General features: G+C 39.4%; 1 long non-coding RNA gene across 1 annotated transcript in view; it reads right to left on the bottom strand.

Moving 5' to 3' along the window:
* Nucleotides 1-584: 584 nt before the first annotated feature.
* Nucleotides 585-21,743, bottom strand: part of LOC121667267 — a 64,724-nt gene continuing 43,565 nt past the window's right edge. Inside the window, exons 4-6 of the long non-coding RNA XR_006016998.1 lie at nucleotides 6,478-6,535; nucleotides 977-1,070; nucleotides 585-768 (exon numbers count right to left, since the gene is read on the bottom strand). This is a non-coding gene — a long non-coding RNA (uncharacterized LOC121667267). The remainder of the gene's footprint in view (nucleotides 769-976; nucleotides 1,071-6,477; nucleotides 6,536-21,743) is intronic.

Genomic DNA, 21,743 nt, shown 5'->3' with positions numbered 1-21,743 from the left:
GGGGGGAGGAAGACCGGCGAGCCGCGCAAACACACCAGGTGCGAGACAAAGCGGGGACAGGCGCTGCGGCAGCAGGATGTACCCGAGTGGCCGCCTTCCCCGTCAGCCGAAACAACATTAAACGTGTTGAATAATTAATCCTTGGAAGAGGAGACAATTTTTGCTTGATGGTATGAGGATGCTGTAAAAGATGTGCGCTACCTGGCAGGCAACCAAAGTAACCCGAACGGACGCGTCCCGCTGAGCGGCGAAACGCCACTTTTAAACCGCAAGCGGGAGGGGGCGTGGGAAATCTAACCAAGCCAAAGCAGAAATACGCTTTAGCAGGTCGGGCTCGCCGTGAAAAGCACTCCGAAAAAGCCGCCGCTCACAAACACCGCCCAGAGCACCCGCTGCGCCGCTGCCGGCCCTGCCTCCGCCCGGCGGCCCCGCCGCAGCGCCCGGCCCGCCCTCGCCCTGCCCCGGCTACCGCAGCCGCGCCGGACCCGCGGGTAGCCCCGGGACGGGGCGGGCACAGCCCCGCAACACCCGCGGGCACCGCGCCCGCGCAGGCTCTGGAGGGGCCACAGCGACTCCCGGCTGAAACAAACCCTGCCCCTCTACCTCCCCTCTCCTGTCAGGGCATCTTCAATCTGCCGCGGAAATATTTTCTACTCCTCTCTCGAAAGCTGATGTTGCTTCCGTACAGCGCTGCTCCAGAGATCTGGTCGTCAGGATTCAGACGCAGATCAGCAGCTACAGCGTTCGTCTTTCCCCAGCCTTCACACTCTGAAACGCCCAAGCAAGGTCAAGTAGATACACAGAGTAGATTGATACTCAGTGCCATTGCGCCTAGCAAGAATTGCTATAAATTACTTAAATTGAAGCCAAATAGGAAATTCTCTCTCTAGACTAGTAAGGACTCTTCTTACAATACCCAGCACTTTAAGAGGCAAAGTACAAGAAATTACCCTATAGGAATGGTAAAAGAACTAACCTATTTTAACTTTTCCGTTAGATCTTCATCAAGTTAGATCTTCTTCCCGTGGTCTTCATAAGGCTTGGGAAAACAGTAAGCCAAGTCCAAGCACCTGGAAGGGTAATAATGAATTTGAGATGACCACTAATGACCACCAATTGTTTTTGAAGCTGCCTGTCAGGTAGTATAAGTTAAACTTTTGAATATTTACGTGTCAAGTGTTTGTGGGGCTTTTGCAAGTGCCTGAAAGAGGGAATTGAGAAGTGAACTTGGGGAGTCTCCATAAACCAGAGGAAAGTCTATAGCAAAGAAAGCAACATATAAAACATTAACATTAAATCAATGCTTTGTGGAGAAATGTCTTACGTTAAGCTAAGCTTTATCTTAAATCATATTTAAAAGCTCGTGCAGTATACAAATCAATATTGATGCCATCTAAAATACACCACTATCATCTGCACTGATAAATGCCAGTTTTCATCCAGGACAAAGTGACTTCTTGGAAGAATTTCAAGGACTTACAATCTCTTCTGGCATCTCAGCAACTGAAGCCAAAGCCATACTCTTCTGCCAGCTTCAGGCTCTGCTCCAGCACACTAGAACTGGTTTTAGATGCCATCATGTTCGTCATACAAGGAACAGAAGTAAGGTCACCAGAATAATTTTTTCATTTGATTTCCAGGCTTTTAAGCTAAGCAGTTTTATGTGTTTTCAGAGGATTGTAGCTTACACACAGCACACCTGGAAAAAACTGGCCAATTCGGATGAGAACAGGATTAAATATGGGTGTCTTCTGTGTTCCAGCTACTGTGATCACCTCTGTCATGTTAATGTAGTCACCATTCTTCCTGGAGCTGTTCTCCTTTATGGTCAACATGGAAAAGCAATGGTATATTGAGGAAACAGTTCATTCAGGAAAGATAGCCTACCATATGGAAAACAAAAATAACCTAACTGCAGCATCTCTCAAACCTGCAAAAGCCTATCAAATTGGAGGCATTTAAAATTTTCCACTTGAAATTCAAACTTAAGGAGAAAAAACTTAAACCCTTCCTGCCCAGCCTGATTTCCACATCCCTAAAGAGGCCCAACACAGGCTGTGAACCATCTGCCCTTGAGTTTACATGAGGAATACAAGCCTATAGCAACCATCTCCTTCCAACAGCTAACTTCTGCTCCACTATGCATAAAATACACATTCACGTCATTCACTTGGTTTCTTTGTCAGAAGGTCTTTTGATAACTGAATGAAAGTCAGTGCTTGTAAATGGGGAATAAAAAAGCGAGGTGTTCTTAATTTCCCAGACAAGCTCAAGCTTTACAGTGACATCTCCCTCCCATCACTCTCCTAGCAGAAATACTCTGGAAGTAAATTGACACTTTCCTGCAGGCTAGTTCAATTGTGAAACTATGGCTCATACTCCTTCTCTTTTTTTTCCCCCTGCTTTGACTCATTTATTTGGCACAGCAGGCTGAGCTATTAAATTATTGTAGGTTGTTCTTTTATAAAGGCACTCTGAGATGTCGCGATACAATAATGCTTCCTGAAATTGATGCTAATTGATAACTGTTTCTGGGTTTCATCAGAAGTCTTAGGTCATGTTCATTTAGCATCAGGGCAGGACACTTGAGGACTGTTCCACCTTTCCATGTTTTCCAAACACTCATGCACAAACGCTGAAATATTTTCAGGCAAATTTCCTCCTAGAATATTGTGTTTAAAATCCAATTCTTGATCAGTTCAAGCCTTAAATACTTTTTGCCCCCATGCTATGAGGTTGGTTACTGTAGAAACTCAGTCTGAGGCACTGCTGTTGATCATGTAGAAAAAAACTATTTTAAAATTACAAAAAGTGGTTGTTAACGCTCTCCACTACTTTGTGATCAAATTGTCAAGTCTTTCATACAGTTACAACTAGGGTGGCACTGAACAGATATTCTTCCTGAGCTGGATCTAATAGTAAAAGGACAGATCAAATTTTGATCCTGACAGTGACAAAGAATTTATCTGCATGTTATACTTAAAGTTCTTATATACACGTTTTTCCACAATCCCTGGGCTTTACTTTCCTATCCTTCTGTCAGTTTCTTTCTTCTCTACTTGTTACATGCAGCTAACATATAAACTGCACATTATCCACATTATCTGTTTAATTTTTGTCCACTTTAGAGCACTGAAAGAGCTAAAAGCAGTGTGTTTTCCTAAAATACTCATCCAAAAGTGCTATGAATTGGTCAGAAACACTGACTACCATGAAGAAGCAGCAAACCTGTGCTAGGAGATGTCTCCATCTTGGCACCTAGAGAAGGAACCAAGAAGCTATTTCTTTCTACTCAGGAGGAAATAAATCATTCTTGGGGAGAAAGTGCTACAAGACTGTCCTGATAACAAGAAGTTTAAGCAAGAGCTCAGGATTGTCCAATAAATAGATTTTCAAGGCAAAACCAGGATTCTTGTGAAAGCAGTAACAAGGGACTGGCATAACTGAAGATGCTGTGTGATGGAAAGCAGAACAGACCATGAGCCCGGGCCAGGACCATGACCAGGAACAACCAATATCCTGACAAAGCTATCCCTCCTGGGAGCTGGTTGCACCAGGACTGCCCTCTGACCTCACTGCTGCTTCTTGGCAATAAAATTCTAAGTTCCTCCAACACCAGTAGTTTGTGTCACTGTAAATGTAATACAGAGTCTTTTTGAAAATATATTAATCCACAAAAATTGCCTGATTCTTAGCCATCAGATTGTTTCACTGAAAGCATAAGCTTAACTATCAAAACCATCATGAAATCATAAATCACAGCCTCAACATCTGGTGCCATCAGAAGTCAGTACCAAAATAGGTCTCTAACCATTGATTTATCTGAAATTTTCACCTGCTTGCCTTTATTGCTGCAGGTTTCCATGAAGCACAGGATGACTATGCTGGAGGATTTCCGTGCAAAGCGGAAACAAGTTCTCCCAATATTTGCAAACAATGTGTGTTTTCTTGTTTCAATTCTACTCAGAATCTCATCTTGCATCTGTCTTGTTCGAGTAGCCCTCTAAACTGGCAGAAAATAAAAGCTCAGTTTTCATGTCATTGTTCTAAGGATTGCCCCGGGAGTGCCATGGATGTACCTGTTACAGCAGAAAAGGTGTCTGGAGTAAGGGTCGCTGTGATACACACTGGCGCTCGGCTGTTGTACTTGCAATAATATAAGTTCCAAAACTCTGTGAAATCCAGAGTTACATTTTCTGTACTCTTGTGGGCCAGCAGGATTACAGGAGTGTGAGTGAATGAGGATGTAAACCTCTTTCTGTGATGATGAGCACTGCCTCGTGTGAGAGACCCCGCAACCCTGGTGTGCCTGTAGCAGGGCACCCAGCAGAGCTGTGCCGGCGGCTGTCATTTCACCGCCGCAGGAATATCCTCGGCTAGTATCAGGGACAGCAACAGGGCTGATGACTCATAATTATCTCATTTGCAGAGACAATCCTTTTTGCCTGGAACCATACTATAACATAAACCCAACAGTTGTAACCCACAGGCACGTTGGCATTGAAGCTCAGCATTTATCCCATTATTCAAGAGGCATTAATTTCCCCGAGGTATTAACAAATATTGGCATGATAAATCTCTTCACATCGGTATGAACAGTAAAGTTCTTCTGAACTTTGAAGACTGGATTTTTCTATTTTTTAAACAAACATTTTGGATCTGCCTGGAAATGTTATGAACACACACAAGGACATTCACACATCTCCCATCAGAATTTGAATGGTAGGGGGTAGATATTCTTCCAAAAACTAGTTAGAGAAATACATTGAAACTGGCAGCTGAAAAATTAAAACCAGCTAACAAAATAGAAAACATCCTTTGTTGACTGTTCTCCAGGTCCATTTCCAGCAGATAATACACTACTATGATCATAACAATAAAAAGATTATTTTCATCCTAGTTTCTTAGAATTTGGTGTCAAATGTAACAGCCCACATGAGAGATGCGTAACCTCAATTCCCTTCTTGTTCATAAAGTTCATAAAGAACTTACAGCCTGGGTTATGACCAAGGCAAGCGTCCTGCTCACTGCCAGCTGCAGTACCCCTATAGTGACCTGGGGGAGGTGAATGTCTTGGAGAGTGATTCTGTCCAAGGTACAGTCAGATTTACCCACCACAACTATTTCTGAAGTTTGTAGATGACCCTGAAAAATACTCCATTACCAACTTAATTAAAAATAGTAATAGCCAAATAAAGCTGTGATACATCCTAAATGACCAGTAAATATTTGTGAAGATGAGCTTTCATTTTATTTTTTCATTCTTTAATACATTTGGCTGCAGAGAACTTGAAAACATAACAACTCTATACCCTAGGTTTCAACCTGAAAAGCAAATGTAAGAAGTTTCAAATATCATTATTTTAAAAATAACTAATAAGATAGAGAAACTAACCAAAATTATATAAATATTTGGGTTTCAGTATGAAAAGCAGTTCAATTGGGCTGACAAAAGTATATTTTCCTTGAGCAGTATCAAATCTCATACACTTTAAGTTCAATGACTAAGCTCCGAAATCTTGTCTGGTCTAACTTTGCCTCAGTGCTCCTTAGAAGAGGAACAGCCAGCTTTGCATGAGGGAGCCAAGAGAGACTTCCCAGCCATGCTACTCTTCCTGCCACCCACAGCAAGGTTCAGTACATGCCATAGTGGCAATGACAGGGCCTCGGTTGTTTTAAACTTTCATAGGTTCAGAACAGAGGCACTATAACCAATGTTACTGGGCGGTTGGCCCCAATGCCATCAGGGGAAATGGTGACCTGATAGTTTTCAGTCTCTGAAACCATCAGGTCAAATTCTGTCAGGGCAGAGCTGACAAAATCATGACCTTTATTCAGTTATGAATATAAGCATGAAGGCACACCAAAGTTAATGAAGAGAAGATCACATTCAATGGAATAACAATTAATTTTGTCATTATAGGAATTAGTATAAAAATATCAGAATCAGGACTTATAAGGGACTTCACCTCTAAGTTAACCTGTATTGGGTTAAATGATCTACATAATCTGATTTACTTTCAGCACCATATGTTACTAAATTGTAATCACTAGAAACCAGGAAATATGATCCTAGGCTAATTCAAGAGATCTGGATTCACACTAAACTATATCTTTAAATATATGGTATCATGGCCATAAAAGAGAGCACTCAGATAGTCAGGTCACACATCTTCATTTGCGCCATGGTTTATAGAGGCACGTTTGCCCCTGTATTCCATCGATCTAACAGGATGTGTTTTTCTATTACACATGCACACAGTCTCTACATTTAAAGAGCATTACATTAAAAATGAAGTCAAGAGCTTGCCTGTGAGGAAATGTGAGGATCGAGATTGCCCCATGCATTTTTTATTTGCTCACTGATAAGCCTTACAGATCTCATTCAGGAACAGACAGAAATGAGTGTCAGAACTAGTGCTGGAACTTGTGAATTCCCAGGATTCAACCCAAAGATATAACCTCAAAATAACATACCTGAGACTCACAAAGGACTCCTCTTTGTTTTTCCTCTGCATTGAGTAAGCCCAGAGTCCTGTAAATGCAAAAATATACAATTACATGTACAGATACTCTGAGCAAAGGGGGTGAATTCAGATTGAAAAGGTAAACCTTGTTCCTGTTTTGAGTGCCTAATACTATAATACTGTTCTTTAATGTAGGTTTTTCCAGTATGTAGTTTCCTAAAACTTTTTAAAATTAAGATTTCAGAATTATACCACATGGAGTCACACTGAGTGCTGCATAAGTTACCACAAGATTTAAAATGGCCAAAACCAACTATTTAAAAGGAAAGTAGTCTGTTGTACTAGTTACTGTAGGTAGCCATGACCAAGATGCCAAGCATATTAATGCAACCGGGTTTTCCTAAAAAAAACACAAAACAAAACAAAACAAAAACAAGAATAACACATCAAAAAAAAATGCCATAACTCATATCTGTTCTTTAACTTTGGAATTTGGTCATAATTTGAACTTTAAAAGGACTAGAAAGTTCTCAAAATCATCATGGCAAACAAAAAGCAAATTGAAGGATGCTAAGTCTTGGCCAGCCCAGAAGGGATTCACCCAGTAGCACAAGGTTCCTGACCCTCTAATATCCTGCATGGCCCTAAGGCTCTGTACAGTGGAGAACACTTTATGGTCAAACAGACTGCTCTGGAGTTTTAGCAGAAAGTCTTCAGAAAGTGCTGAGGGTGCAAGTTCCTTTAGTTAGAGGCTTAACACACAGGCAGATGTGGATTGATTCTTCAAGGAAATGGGAACAACCCTCTCTTCCCTTAGGTCCCTGTTCAAAATGCCAGATCATGACAGCTTTCCAAAGTATACACTGACACCATTTCTCTTCTAAAAGATACACTTATCTATATGAAAGTGCAAAATATTACATAAGGTTTATTTGAGGAGAAGAGACAGGGTCTCTGTCCAGTTACCCATTTTGTAGCACAAGACTCTGACCGCACTTTCTCTAGTAAAAACAGCAACAACAGCACAAGATAACAGTAAATTGAACTCTACCTGTATAAAACATGTATTTAAAAGATTATAAATGTAATGGGGTTTTTTTTTGTCTTGGTGTTGCAAATCAAATCACTGAGAACAGTTTCATATCTATTTTTCTCATTTTCCAATAGAAGGAAAGACAGATTTCTGTTTTAGTGAAATTATGCCTACCTTTACACACATGCATAGAAATAATATAAACCCTTAGAAGTTCATTCTACTATTCCTTTGTGCCTTGACTTCCATGACCTTAAAGAGCAGGAATCAGAGCCCAGGAGAGAAAGACAAGAGAAACTTTAAGTGCCTAAAGGAGATAACCAAAAGTAGGTTACCAACTGTTTTTAATTTATGCGTATTATGAGATGAGCTGACAGTCATATATGTCTCCTATTATCAATGGCTAGGCAGTTTCTCTTTTGAGTTATCATGGTCAGTTCAGCTACTCAGAGTCTATTTCTGTTTGTTTGGGCTGGGGAGCATTCTGTATTTTAGCTCAGAGAAATTCGTCTTCCTTGGAATTTCTCTGAAGCAGCATATATGAAGGAAACAGTTTCTGACTTCCTGTTAGAAGCTTCCTGTTTCTAACTCACGGCAGCTCAGAGCAATTCGACACAGCTGTCTCAGTTTTGTTAGCACATACAGCAGCATTTAACTAAAACTAAGAGCTCAGTGAATACAAGCAAGGCCACACAAAGTGGTGGTTGAAGCAGGGCAATAGTTGTGGAGCAGGCTCACCACTCAATAATTGGAAGAGAAAACTTCGAAAAATTTGCTATTTATCCCATAGATTCTGACAAAAAAATTAATGAGATAATGGCCTTTTATTCCATTACACTTTCTACACTGAAACAGCGGTCAGTTAACACCTGGGACAAACTGGTTTGACTGATCCAGGTAAACAGAAGTCAGGTAAATCAATGCTCTATCAACCTGCAATCATCATTTTTACAGCTCCAATATTTCTAAGCTAAGCCAGACCTTTTCAGCCCTCCTATATCACAGCTCATGTAAACTAGGCACAGCTGGTCTCTCCACCAATAAATCAACCACAGAAGTAACAAAATACATACAACTAAGGCACAGACAGGACAAAAGATGATGATTGAAAGAGAAACCATGCAGTGAACCTAAGAAGTCAATTTAGAGTGTCTTGACATATTTCATCAACATGTACTGAGGAAGTGCTCCCGTGGGGAAGGTGGTTTTGTCTTAAGTTTTTTATACTGATTCTGCTGCAAATGCTTTGCATAAGGCATCTCTGAATGAGAGGGATGTCTGCTGTATTAAAAAGCTGCAATGCCTCTAACTAATGATCCTGGAGACTGTAAGAAATGAAGTCCTAGAGCAGAGTTGTAGGGGTGTGGACATACAAGATGTTGACTTGTTCAGCCAATGCAGTCCCCAGCCACACTGGAAGGCTAGGTCTCCTGAAGGAGCCCCACAACTTGTGAGGGTATCACAGAAACAGCCTAAAGTGATAGAGACTCCCTGTATAATACCATTTGTCCCCCCTATGTAATAGTAACTACTTACATATTTTTTTGTAGGGAATTTTATCTGCACTCTGCTGACCACAATCCTGGCTCTGTTGGGATCTATTGTAGAGGTGTTGTATGCACTTGTTTCAGAGGCTGCTGTATGTCTACATGGAAAAGATGCTTTATGTCAAATCAAATTAAGCAAAAAATTGCCTGTCTGAAACAAAGCATACATAGCTTTCCATGCCACTGGCCAGAAACCGAGAGAAAAGCACAAGTTAAAAGTACCTGAAACTGGCTCAGTAGAGTCTTCCAAGAAGCTAAGAGGGTACTGCCTTTGGTGAATCTAGTTTATTTTGCATGCCTAACACAATAATTCTTAACAAGATTCCACAGATTAGAGGATATGAAATTAAGCAGTCTACACTGAAGTACAACATTAGACATTAAGCTGACAGTCCTCAATACCCACCGCCTAAGATGCTGGTGGGAAACAGTGTCAGAGTAGTAAGACATTCACAGGAAGGGGCCACAGATTAAGTCCTTTGAACCTTGTTAATTATATTAAGGAAACACTGGTTGTCACCTGCTGACATCTTGTTCTGTAGAAGACTGGAAACAAGAATGCCTGCTCTGTCAGAACTGATTTCCAAGTCACTGGGGACTTAAAGAATTTTAAGTAGACAGAGAATGACAAGAGGCTATAGCACAAACCAACTGGAACCACATTGTCAGAGTGTGAAGTTAAGAGTAATAGCTTATTCAAAGCTATTAAACAAAAAACCTCAAATCACAACCCAGAAGTAACCTTAATGCACCCACTGCCTTCAACATCTTCCATTTTGGATTTCAAAGATTTAACCTTCCTTAAGTGTCTCACAGATCCCAAATTTGTGGCTGTTAGCTTAGGAGCCTTGATCTACAATACTAATCAAACTATTTTTGCTGGATGTTTTCAGATGAAGTTGTTTTGCTCTGTGCACTCATTGTGAATCTAATCCAATCTTTTCAAATACATCCTGAAATGCCATTGTACCTGTGTCAACAATACACCTATCCCCTTCAAACTTCCTGTGATTACCCATAAGAGAGAACTCCTGGAAATAGTTTTCCCTCCAGGAAATGATTGAAATAAGACTGAAAAGAAGTTTTTATTGATTATTGCCATAAGAAACCTGCAGTGACTTCATAAAGATGACTCAGAACTTAACTTAAGCAGAGTGACTTAATGTCACTACACAATCCTACATGAGTCGGAATTCTAAATGTCTCCACTATGTGATCACACTAAAGATTTGTCCTCTGAGCTTCTTTTTGTTTGTACTTCCAACTTCCTTCTTGAACTTTGAGGTACACGTTTTCTCGTCTACGTTTTATTGTACTTCTCTGTGTAATTTCTCTTTCTGCTAATGAGCCTTTTGCAACCAAGTGTTCAAGTGCCTCCCTGAAGACTGTATAATACAGACATAAAACCACAAGGGCTGGCACGAGGCACAGTGAAGGCACCTGAACTAAAGACATGCATCACTGCACAGAAGCAGTGAACGTTCTTCAGCAGGACACCCTCAGGGCAGGACAAGCTCAGTCCTTGTCGATGTCTTGTCCAACAGCCACCTTTCCAGCACAAATGTTGAGTGAAACATCAGGACTGACTTGAGATGTCTTAACTGTATAGGGCTCACCAGCATCTGTTGCCTGAGGAAATTAGGGTCCCAGGCCCACACTGTTTTCAGACTTGGGTACTGAGCGCTACAGACTGGCTGCAAGTCACAGCACAGAGTGGCACACAGAGTGGCCCAGAGCCACTGTTGATAGAGCCCACAGGAGTGGCCTCATTGCTCCAAGCTGTGCAATGAACCTGGGAAGGTTGTTTTGCTGCCACCCATGACCCAGTACAAATCAGCAAGCAGCCTGCAATCTCCTTAGTCAGCATCTAAAGCCAGTCTCGGGTGTTAGAGCTTGCAACATTTGGGACAGGACTCTTGATCGAGTTTAAAGGCAAAGGCAACAGTGTAAGTTTCTTTCCCAAGTTGAATGTGCCACCCGTCCAATATTTTTTGCCCTGCACAGTGTGAAAATACTGACTCCACAGCTAGTAGTAGAAGCTGCACTGGGCTTCAGTGAATAAACGCAGCGATTTTGTCACCAGCCAGTTTAGCTCAGAGCCTGGCTGAGCTGCTCAGTCTCTCCAGTAAGTGAGTGGACATGCTCTGAAACACAGGATCTGGCAGTGACAGTTTTCCCTTTTGCACATCAACTGCTTCACTGCTTTTGCATAAGGGTGATCTAAAGCTTAGCAAAGACTTGTAGCTGGAATATTGCACACGTATTAGAATTAAGGCAATGCTCTCCATTTGCAGAAAGCAATTCACTAGCTACTGGCTCAACATCCTATGGCTAACAATAGGCACTTAAACCGTCAGATACCAAAAAGCAGAGCTATGATGCCTTAGCAGGCATGGAATATTTCTCATTTACATAGTTGCTGCAGCAAAAGTACTTCAACTACTTCCTATCTAGACACCAGACAAAAAGTTCACTACAAGTATCAGAATAACATAGTTTGCTTTTGTTGCTCCAGTGCAAAATAAGTTTATGATTTATCTTTCTGTAATACAAATACAGTGTTGTTCATGGAAATAACTCGTGTCTGTTTCTCTTAGTGTTGCATGAACATTAACCACATGCTCTCCATTATCATTATTATTATTATTCATCTCAAAAGGGAGCCAGTGAAAAACACATTTGCTATTAGACACCCCAGAGATGGACTGTGATATAAAGTGAGTTGCCCAGAGTCACTAGCTGAACTCAGAATCAGTACATACAGACCAGGACCACAGTATTTGACAGGCAGGAAGAGATAAAGGAAAGTTTTCCCTGTCTGCTGGAAGTTGGTAGGGACCCCCAGGTAAGCTTAGTTGTGTACATTCCTCATTCCCTGCAATGTACAGTCATCACCAAACACCCACTGTCTGACCTGGTTGAAAGTCAGTTACCAGGCTGCTTCATCTTGAGTCAGTTTGATGTTTTCTTATTAAACCTCCATCCGCTGAAAATCAGAAATGTGTAATTCACTCTGATCCTGCAGGTGTTACTCAGACTTCTAGGCCTGTGGATGAACCCACAATAGTCTTTGGAGAACTGCAATCACATTACTGCGTTGCTGCTCTGGATCACTAGTCTAATAAAATGCATTTCTCAAGACAGAAACAAGCAAGCAGGAACATTTTCACAATCAAGGGAAACAGCCAACATGGTCAATGACAGACCCTGGAACATAAAGTTATTCAATGCTATCACTTGCATAAAGCCACTAAGATGAAGAAAAATAAAACTGGATCCTGGTCCATATGCCAGGAGAAATTCCTTTGCTTAGATTCTTATTCAAGGCTCACACTTTCCAGCCTAGCATTCCAAAGTCCTACAACCCAACATGTACTATACAACTCAGTCCATTTCCCCGGAAGACTAGGTGTAACAACTTACTTAAGATGCTCTTCCAGTGTTTCCAGGCATTCCGCAAGCTCATTTCTGTGACACATACAGCATATTTGCCACTCCAGAGATACTATCACAAGCTCTAATGACATACATGTGTGGATTAGGATCTCATGAGCCAAGTCAATGCCACCACTTGTTTACTGTGATGGGATCTTCTAACTACAGCAAAGCTTGCCTCAGGCTTATGGTGAGCAAATTCGTATGCACGTAACTAACCGTGATAAGTTTGCCTTTTCAAGAGTTCAAGTAGCTTTTGGACAATGCTCTCAGGCACATGATGTCACTCTTAGTGATGGTCTGTTCCGGGCTAAGAGTTTGATTTGATGATCCTTGTGGGTTCCTTCCAATTCAGGATAGTCTATGATCCTATGATGTGTGTATATATATATATAACTGTATTGGAATTGAGGTGTTAAGAAAACGGTAAATAAGCATTAGATTTATTGTTTAGTAAATAAAAGACTGTTTACAGATTGTTATCAACATTAACACAAAGCATAGGAGAAGTGTTATAATATTAAACCCAAACCCTTCATTGAAAAAAGGTTGATTTTTTGCAAATAGCAGTAGACTTCAAAAAAATGTGGGGACCCTCACAACTATTTCACAGAGCTTTCAAATATTTTTTATCAGACTAGCATTGATCAGTAGTACCTTTAATATCTTTTTTCCTGACAGATGTCAGCATTCCTTCCCCTCTGCACACTTTTACTCCTCCACTCCCTCAGAAGTGATAAGAACCTTCTGCACTTTGATAATAAAGTATTTAGTTCAAATGAAAAATCACCTTGTAATAAAGCATGTGTAAGCCAGATTTTTAAAAAAATCAATTAATCAAAGAGGATTTTTATTAGTCAATGATGTAACTAATTAAAACCATTGATTGATAAACATAACACAAAGTTATCTTACTCCTAACCCAGCAAAATGGTCTGCCTGCTGCGCATGCAGATAGTATGGGATGACCTGCTTACAGATAAGTCTGCAACTGCTGACCAATCTACTTCTACTTAGTGGTAGTATTTCCCCAGCTCAGCAGTTCTGACAGATCACAGCTTTGAGTCTGAGACATTTGTGAACCATCTCTTTGTTAGTCACAAATAGCAAAGTGCACATCGATAAATCACACCCTTTGTCTCTTTCTTTTCCCTCCCCCCACACAGTTGCTGCTGAACAGGCTGAACACTATTAACCTGGAAGAAATTCTAAAGAACAGATCCTGTGCAATAGAAAATGACCTCAAATAATTAACATTTTTGAAGTGGTTTTTACCTGAATTGTGTCCAAGGTACACAAATCATCATTCAACTTTCCTCTTCCTGGCAGTGCACTTAGACATAGCCAGCCTTAAAATTATGACATCACCATCCCGTGATCCTTCATTATAAGTAATTAAAGCAGTAATATGGCTTCTCTCATGTACTAGTCATCAAGCAGACCCACTCATGAAATCTCAGGCATAGTGAACCTGAGGTGAAACAGAAGAGCACAGGACTCAATGTTTTTGGTGAACTGCCGGTACCTTTGTGTGAATTTATTGCTGCTGAGAGAGTAGTGCATGTTAACATGCAGGGAGACTAAATTCTGCTATTAATCCATAAGACAGGCACTGCAGAGGTAATAATAGGTTTCCTATTCACGTACAGTATCAAGGCCATAGCAAGGAAGGAAGGGAGGACTTAGTTTAGTCTGTGCCTCTTCAGATTTTTGCCTTTCTCATAAACACACTGGCAAAGCTATCAACATTAATGTCTGGATAATATGTTCAGTGACAGGGACAGTACCCAACAGGAACTCTGTTAGACACTCAAACACCTTTCTGCAAAGACTAATGATGATGAAAACTTTCTTATGCTTTGATCCAAAATCAGCAAGCTAAATCAGCTGCCAAGAGCAGTTTACCCATTTACCCATGTAGGCATTAGAGGGTTTCAAGCTGTTACTGCATGAATTCCAGACTGATATTTTAACTCATTAAAAAGTTTCAAAATACACACTGCTATTTTCTACATAACAAACAATAAAACGTTTGTCTTCCATGGGCAATTACAACACAGTGTATTTTATTCACATCCCACTTGATGATCTCTTCTATGCTTTTTTCTTTAATAGATTCTGCAAAATATGATCCAATTTAGGGGACTACTTGGGAAGCCCCATTCCAGACTTAGTTGCTTCCACATAGAAGCAGTTGACAGTCTCCATTAGGGCTGTTCTGTGTATCTCTTTTTTCTGTCCCATTCTGGATTCCACTGTCCTGGCATAATCAATTTATGCTGCTGAGCTTAGTTAGGTGACTATTGTGCAAAGACCAAAAATTTTTTGCAAGTATATCAACCTGCACTGATTGTGCAATAAGTGTGATATACATGCAACAAAAAAAGGCATCTAGGAAAGGAGAAGAGCACTTACAAAGAATTCTTCTTTATCTATATTTTTGCTTGTGACAAATTCTGGATTACAACTACGTATATTTATTGCTTCCAGAGTTTACTAGATTGAATGATGCTCACTATTCAAGAAATCTGGGAGGACTGGCTATTTAGAACCTGATAATCTAGAATAACACCTTCATTTCTTTGGCTGTGGTGATTCAAACTACCTGCTCACCCGCCCCACACCTACTTTTGTCTTTCAAGCCACTTCTCTGCCTCCACCCATTCTGAATCCACACGATGGCACTACATCACACCTATGTCAAAAAAAAGCCAAGAAACCAGAGCTTAGAGTTGAACATATAAAAGAGGAGAAGCCTTGCCAAAACAAGATGTCAGTTAGAATCAACCTTGCATTACTAAGTATAAATCTTCTTTTTAACCTTATCTCCAGCTGGGCAATGCAAATAGAGGCAAATCTGAGAGTGCAGGGAGGATCCAGAAGATGTGGTCATGGTTCTGCAGGTATGATCAACTTTGACAAGATCCATGGAGTGATAGAATCTAGGAAACCCTGTTCCATTTCATCTGGAAACAATGAAAAGAAGAAGGAAAAAAAAAGATAGAAACCATTTCATACAGTGAGAAATGATGAAGTGCATACTGACTTTCTCATCAGTCTTTTTAGATAGGTAATACATGATTCCTTCCACACTCATTCTTCTACAAAGGTTACACAGTCGATCCTCAGTTCCAGAGAAAGATCAGACATGACTGTCATTCCAATATTTGTCTTACTAGTTCTTGAAAAAAATAAAAATTACAGAGTCTGTCCAGGCTTCTATTCCAATGTTTCATCTCCTCCATATTAAAGAGAGGGTGTTTTTCCTCATACCAAATGTAAATTTTCCTTGCTGCAATTTAATCCATCTTGCTTTACCAACTGTATTACCACCTATCTGCAGTGTACAAAACATATAGTTTTTCTGTCTTTTAATCTACATTCCAGTGATTAGGAGATCTGTCATTATATTAACTTTATTTTACGGATAAGCAAGCCCAAAGAAAATTTACTACAGTATTTTAAGAGTAGAGAGAGAAGTGTTATAAGAAGAGCAAGCAAACAAACTGCCTTGTCAGCTGGTTTTCATATTATTTTAAAAAATAATCTTCACAAAAAACACACATAAACCTCCCCCACCCCCTTCTAGGACAGTATCACAGGAATTATACTAACTGCAAAGATAATTAGTTATATCTAATACAGAATTCAGGATACAATAGTGGGATCTTTTAAGACCAGGTGTTATTAGTCACCATTCAGTCTCATCATCCAGTATTCAGAAAAGTGTATTTCCATGCCTAGCTGTATTTCACTACTACCTGCAAGAAAAGGTTGGCTAAAGAGCATTTTATATCTCTAACCAAAAGTATAAATGATTTTCCTTCTGCCTTTATACAAAAACTATCATCTTTTCCCTCCTGTCATTATCATCTCTCAATCCTACACAAAGGGCTACTTAATCAGTTAATTCTTCTATTTATTTAATCTGTTTACCAAGAAAAAATTTTCATTAAAAAATGAGTACTGCAGGTCTAAAGTGTGATCATCTCTGTAAGATTAATGTGTAATGTATATTCAGTTGTTATGAAATTTATAGATAATATTCCTAAAATATACATTTTGTAATTAGAATTCTAATCCATTTTCTCTCTGTGTGAGGAACATTAATAAAAAAAGGGTTTATATTTCTTTGTTTGAATGAACATTCAGTTACAATTCTGGTTTATTTGTTCAGACTGCTGACATTTTCATGGTCTTTTATTAAAGACCTGATTAACCTGCAGAAAGAGCACGATGTTTGTACAGAGCTTATGTTCTCTAAGCCCACTTCACACCCACATATTGCCTTCTGCTAGGGGAGCACTGGTAATGTCAGCATCCCCTATCATATGACAACACCTTCAGAGGACTGACCCCTCTGCCAATGCAGTGGGATGAAAGCCAGGAACCAGAATATGAGTAACACTGGAGTGTTCACCTGAGCCTCTGGCCAGCAGAAGTGCTGCTCCTGCCCCCTGGGCATGGAGAAAATACCTGGCCATACTGCTCTGCTAACTCCTTTACCCACATTGCCGCCCACTGGCATCCACTTGCCATAATAATCAACTTTCTCACAGTAGGTTTATTATTTCTAGACAAAAGTATTGGCTTAAAATAACTGAGGCCCTATGTATCTGACTCGCTTAGATATGCTTAGACTCGCTAAGGATATTATTCTTCACAAGCTGATCACTTTTTCCCTGGTTTAAGAGTCTTGGAAAGTTAAAGCACTGCCTGCACTGACATGGGGAAAATTAATACGACTAAGAAAATTTACCTATGAGCATTTTAAAGTAAACTATCTGAAAGGTTTTGTATTAAATAATAAAAAACTCCCAGTGATATCTAAGATATTTAATGAAACCAAATTTTTCACGGCCTCAGTATCTGTTTCCCTGTTACCTGCTGACTCGGGTTGTGACGTTTATAAAAAACCAGCAGATCAGAAATGCCACTTTTATGTATCAAACAGTTGAAGATTCTACATCTGAAGGGAATTTATTAACATTAAAAAGTATCATGAGGTCCACACTAGAGATGCAAAATAGTAACAGTTTATAAAACGTAAGATATGATCCTACCAAAGTCATTATCAACTAATTTAAGATACGACATTGTGACACTAAGGGAAATAAAGTAATTGTGAGAGGATGTGATGGGTAGAAAGGATCCAGAGTTATGTAATTACTGAGTCAAAGATAATTGCAAACCTGAACTGATCAAGCTTTTGCTGAACAACTTTTCAATTTATTGATCTGTTTTGCACAGGCTGAACCACTACAAATATCTCACAATTTTAAAAAGTTCTCACAGTCAAGCGTTTCATTTTTCTGGGCTGTCTGCATACTGTCAGCTTTTCCTTTGTGTATGATGCTTATATTATTTCCCAACTTCCTATATTTTCTGAAAAAATGAAGCTCACTAAATTCTCAACACCAAAGAAAAATTTGCAGATGCAAAAAATATTTACCTAGGTTTATGTTTCTCTGTGCATCTTCTCTCAGGCTTCCATGCACACACACAAGATTGAATATTCAGTAACTTAGCCAGGTATACAAGGAAGCCATGACTTGCATACCTTGTGCAAGACTTTCCTGTGTTAGGAATCTCTGCTGAATGCAATAAAATCTCTGTGAAAATCTCTCTTACTCAATGGGAATATAAACATGAAATTCTGCTTGTACATCTATGCCTACCCTTTCAGGTACACTGCAAATTCACACTCCACTAAACTGGCTCCTCTTTGACTCAGGTAAATTGACATTCTGCCTCTGCTCTTGCCAGAGAGCTGTAGGTTCTACTAAAGGGCCTGCCAAATCTGTGCGGCCAAAGGCTCCATGTGACACAAACATATGACTTGGAGGGTGATATTTTCATGCATTTTCTGTCTCTCTCTCCATTTCCTCCTTCAACTCCTTCCCTTGTATTTCCTCTGTGTCCATGAGTGCTTCAGCTCAGCCTGCTTCCTGAATGTAGCAGTCCCAGGAGACTGGAGACAGCATTTTCCAACCAGCAAGGTACATATTGACAATCTGAACCTCCAGAGTGTTCTGAGTGTGAAGATCATACACATAGAAAATATCAGGGTAGAAGAAGGTTTGTCTTTCAGGATCAGCAGGATAGCGACCTGTAATACCATGCAATTTTTTACAGACTAGCAAATGTTGGAGTTGTTTGGAGACTAATTTTTAAAGGTATTGTAAGGGTTTTCAACTTACAGTGAATATATACACCTAACTACATTTCAAAAGCTGGTGCCTAGATCTTCAAGAGTACGCAACAGAAAAAAAAAAAGTTAGTGACCATTAGATACCATTTTTTTAAAGCTTTAACCTAGAAAATGCTAGATGTAAGATAAATCAGATATTAAACCAGAGCTAAATTTGATCTTAGCCAAAAGGGCATTTTCCTGTGTTCAGTTTTGAGTAACATCTATATCAGATTGGCACTCATAGCCCAAACAATGACCTTTTTAAAATTCATTTTTAACATTTGGTCTTATATAAGCGGGAGAAAACTTTGGCCTAGATGCTGCCTTTAAAGGAGTGCATTTGTACTACAGAAGGGAGGAAGATGGGAGGAACACCTCACAAGACCATAGTAGTTATTCCAAAGAAAACAGAGTATCTATGTTATTTAAAAGGTATAAAAGTCTCTCTAGGATATCAAAAGCAAGTTCTGTTCACAGAGAATTAACCTTAAAGAAACAGCTGGATGAAAAATAGGACATCATGGTATGTTGCATAAATGTGGAATTTGGGATAAAAACGTAGTTTATAATAGAGTTATTTACTGAAAATGCTTCTATTTTTATTACGGAAAGAACGTGTGTTCCTAGTCCTGGCTGGCAACTGAAAAGTATAGAAATAGCAGAGTAGCTACCACTGATGTCTAGAATAGGGCAGAATATTTTGTGGCATGTTGAAAATGCTTTTCTTGCCCAGCTGGTTTTAAATGATACCAGCTACAAAGTCCTCTGGACTTTAATCATTCCAGCAAAGGAGAGAGGGTTGGAAGAGCTTAATACCTAACTCTTAGTCTGGTTGCTCTCTGTTCTAAGGATGCAGGGAAATGGCTGTTTCAATCTAGTAACTTTTCATTTCTGAATTCTGCCTCTCAGAGCAACAGAACAACAGCATTGTTCAGCTCAGTCACGAAATGAAACTTTAAGAAATGCAATAGCAGATCTTGGAGGGTGAATATTAAAGCTACCATCTTCTCTGTTCAGCCAGAGCTGCAGTCAAACATATGAGTTCTGCTGACAGTGCCTTCATGCTGGCTCTAAGTGTCAGCAAGCAAAATAACGGAATAAATATCTGTAGGCTTGTCATGTACTAATATCCTTTTGATAATGCAGACTGTTAATCCTAACCCAGGTAAAGAGAAGAAAAGAAATTGGGTTCTTATCTTAAAGAGTCCACATTGGCCAGATGAACACTTCAAGGTCATTCAGTATCGCTATAAACAAAACAGATGTATCGGCTCTATTATGCTGTTAAAATCCCATCTGACTGACAGCGTTTTCACCAAACACAACCAATTTATTTTTGTTTAAAGCTTTAATTTAGTATAGATTGGAGTGAAGTAATTAATAACTTTAAAATACACTGACCCACAGAGAGCAAATACCTCAATCAGGTGAAGCCTGGGGAAAGGAAATGCACGAACTAATATAAAACAATTCTCTCCCCTCAGTCTCTCCTAGTAAATCAAATAAAGGAATTTTTATATTAATTGGCAATGAGTCTATGTCTAGTCTGACTGCTGACACAGTTAGTCATAATAATAAAAAACATGTCTGTGGGAAGTGAAAATGCAGTTTGAATGTTAATAATGTCTTCATTTTCTGTTCTGATTGATTAGTTTGAATAAAATTCAAGCAGCAATGTCCCAATAAGATTTCTTATCTTGGGAAAATCACAAAAATCAAGTAACATGAGTTAGTAATGCATATAAGTGACTGCCTGTATAGGGAGTTCCATTTCAGAGACAGTTCTCAAAAAAACATAATGATGATTAGGTGGGAAATCATTGCAGAACAAGTTTCAAATTCTGAGTACTTTTCCATCCCTCACTGCTTACATTTACCACTGGTAGAATTTGCTTAGTGAACACAGTATGGAAAACACTACTTAGAACAATGTGGATGGTAAAAGTAAAATTACTTGCCGTGTCCCACAAAATTTAAGTATTCAGACCACATTTTAAAAGAATAAACAGATAGTATATTGTTGCTCTTTTCCAAAAACCAACCCTCAAAACCTCAAGAGAATAAGCATAATGTTAAATGTCTCCAAAATCTGACTCAGCTTGCTGATACATACAAAATCCAATGTTGGTGAACCAAGCCTGTGTATTGGGTTTGCATTTCATTGTAATACTTTTACACCACATCTTTTAAATATGTTTAACGTATTTATGTGTTCATTTTCCAAACTGCTGAGGAGATATTCTGCTATTAAAAGGAGTATTTTTAATCTTCTGGCATTGGAACCCCCAATTTCAATGTTTTTGTCATATGTTAAATGTGAATGACTGCTCATTTGCAGGGCATTAGACTTACACTTGTATGTTTGTTAAAGACATCACAGGTCATTTGATTTCTTATTAATACAGAATAAAAAGAGCTTAACATCCTCCATAAACCATGAATAATTCCAGTTACATTACCTGAGTCATTGTTCCCAGATAACAAATATCTTCAAACGCTGAAGCTCAAGAGGTAAAATAAATCATTGGCTATTTGCTGTTTATTCTTGTCTATATGAAGAAGTAGCTCTTCAAAAGATAACTGCATCTGAGAGACATGTACCAGAAGGCTTGGGAAGAGGAACTGAACATGTAAACTTTGGAAATTTCATTTCCTAGTCAAAAGGGAAGTAGATGCCCCAAAATGATAGCATTGATACCTTAAAACTATGAAATTCAAACACTTTGCACTTTCTAAGGATTAAATAATACTGAATATACAAACCTAATAGATGAAAAATCTGGAAGAAAAAATCTTTAGAAGTGGAAAAACAAAAGGATGGCAGGCAGCAATATGCAGAAAAAGCCCTATTTCCCACACAGGAGAAGAGGAATGAAGAGGGGAGCAATCCCTGTTGTGAAAGATATAAAAACTCACAGTTTATTTACATTTTCCTTTGCTGTAGTCAGTCCTGGAAATCAGATTCACATATTTTGCCCACCCCCTCTCTTGGGACTGAGCATCAACAGCACACTGCTGTGTACTCAGAATGTTGAATTATGACCTACTGCAAAAACAGTACATTTGGC

This window comes from Corvus kubaryi, unplaced genomic scaffold, assembly GCF_017639235.1.
Source record: "Corvus kubaryi isolate FWS band 111438036 unplaced genomic scaffold, C.kubaryi_AGA036_p1.0 37357, whole genome shotgun sequence".
Classification (NCBI taxonomy): domain Eukaryota; kingdom Metazoa; phylum Chordata; class Aves; order Passeriformes; family Corvidae; genus Corvus; species Corvus kubaryi.
This window is presented reverse-complemented; position numbering and strand designations above follow the sequence as displayed.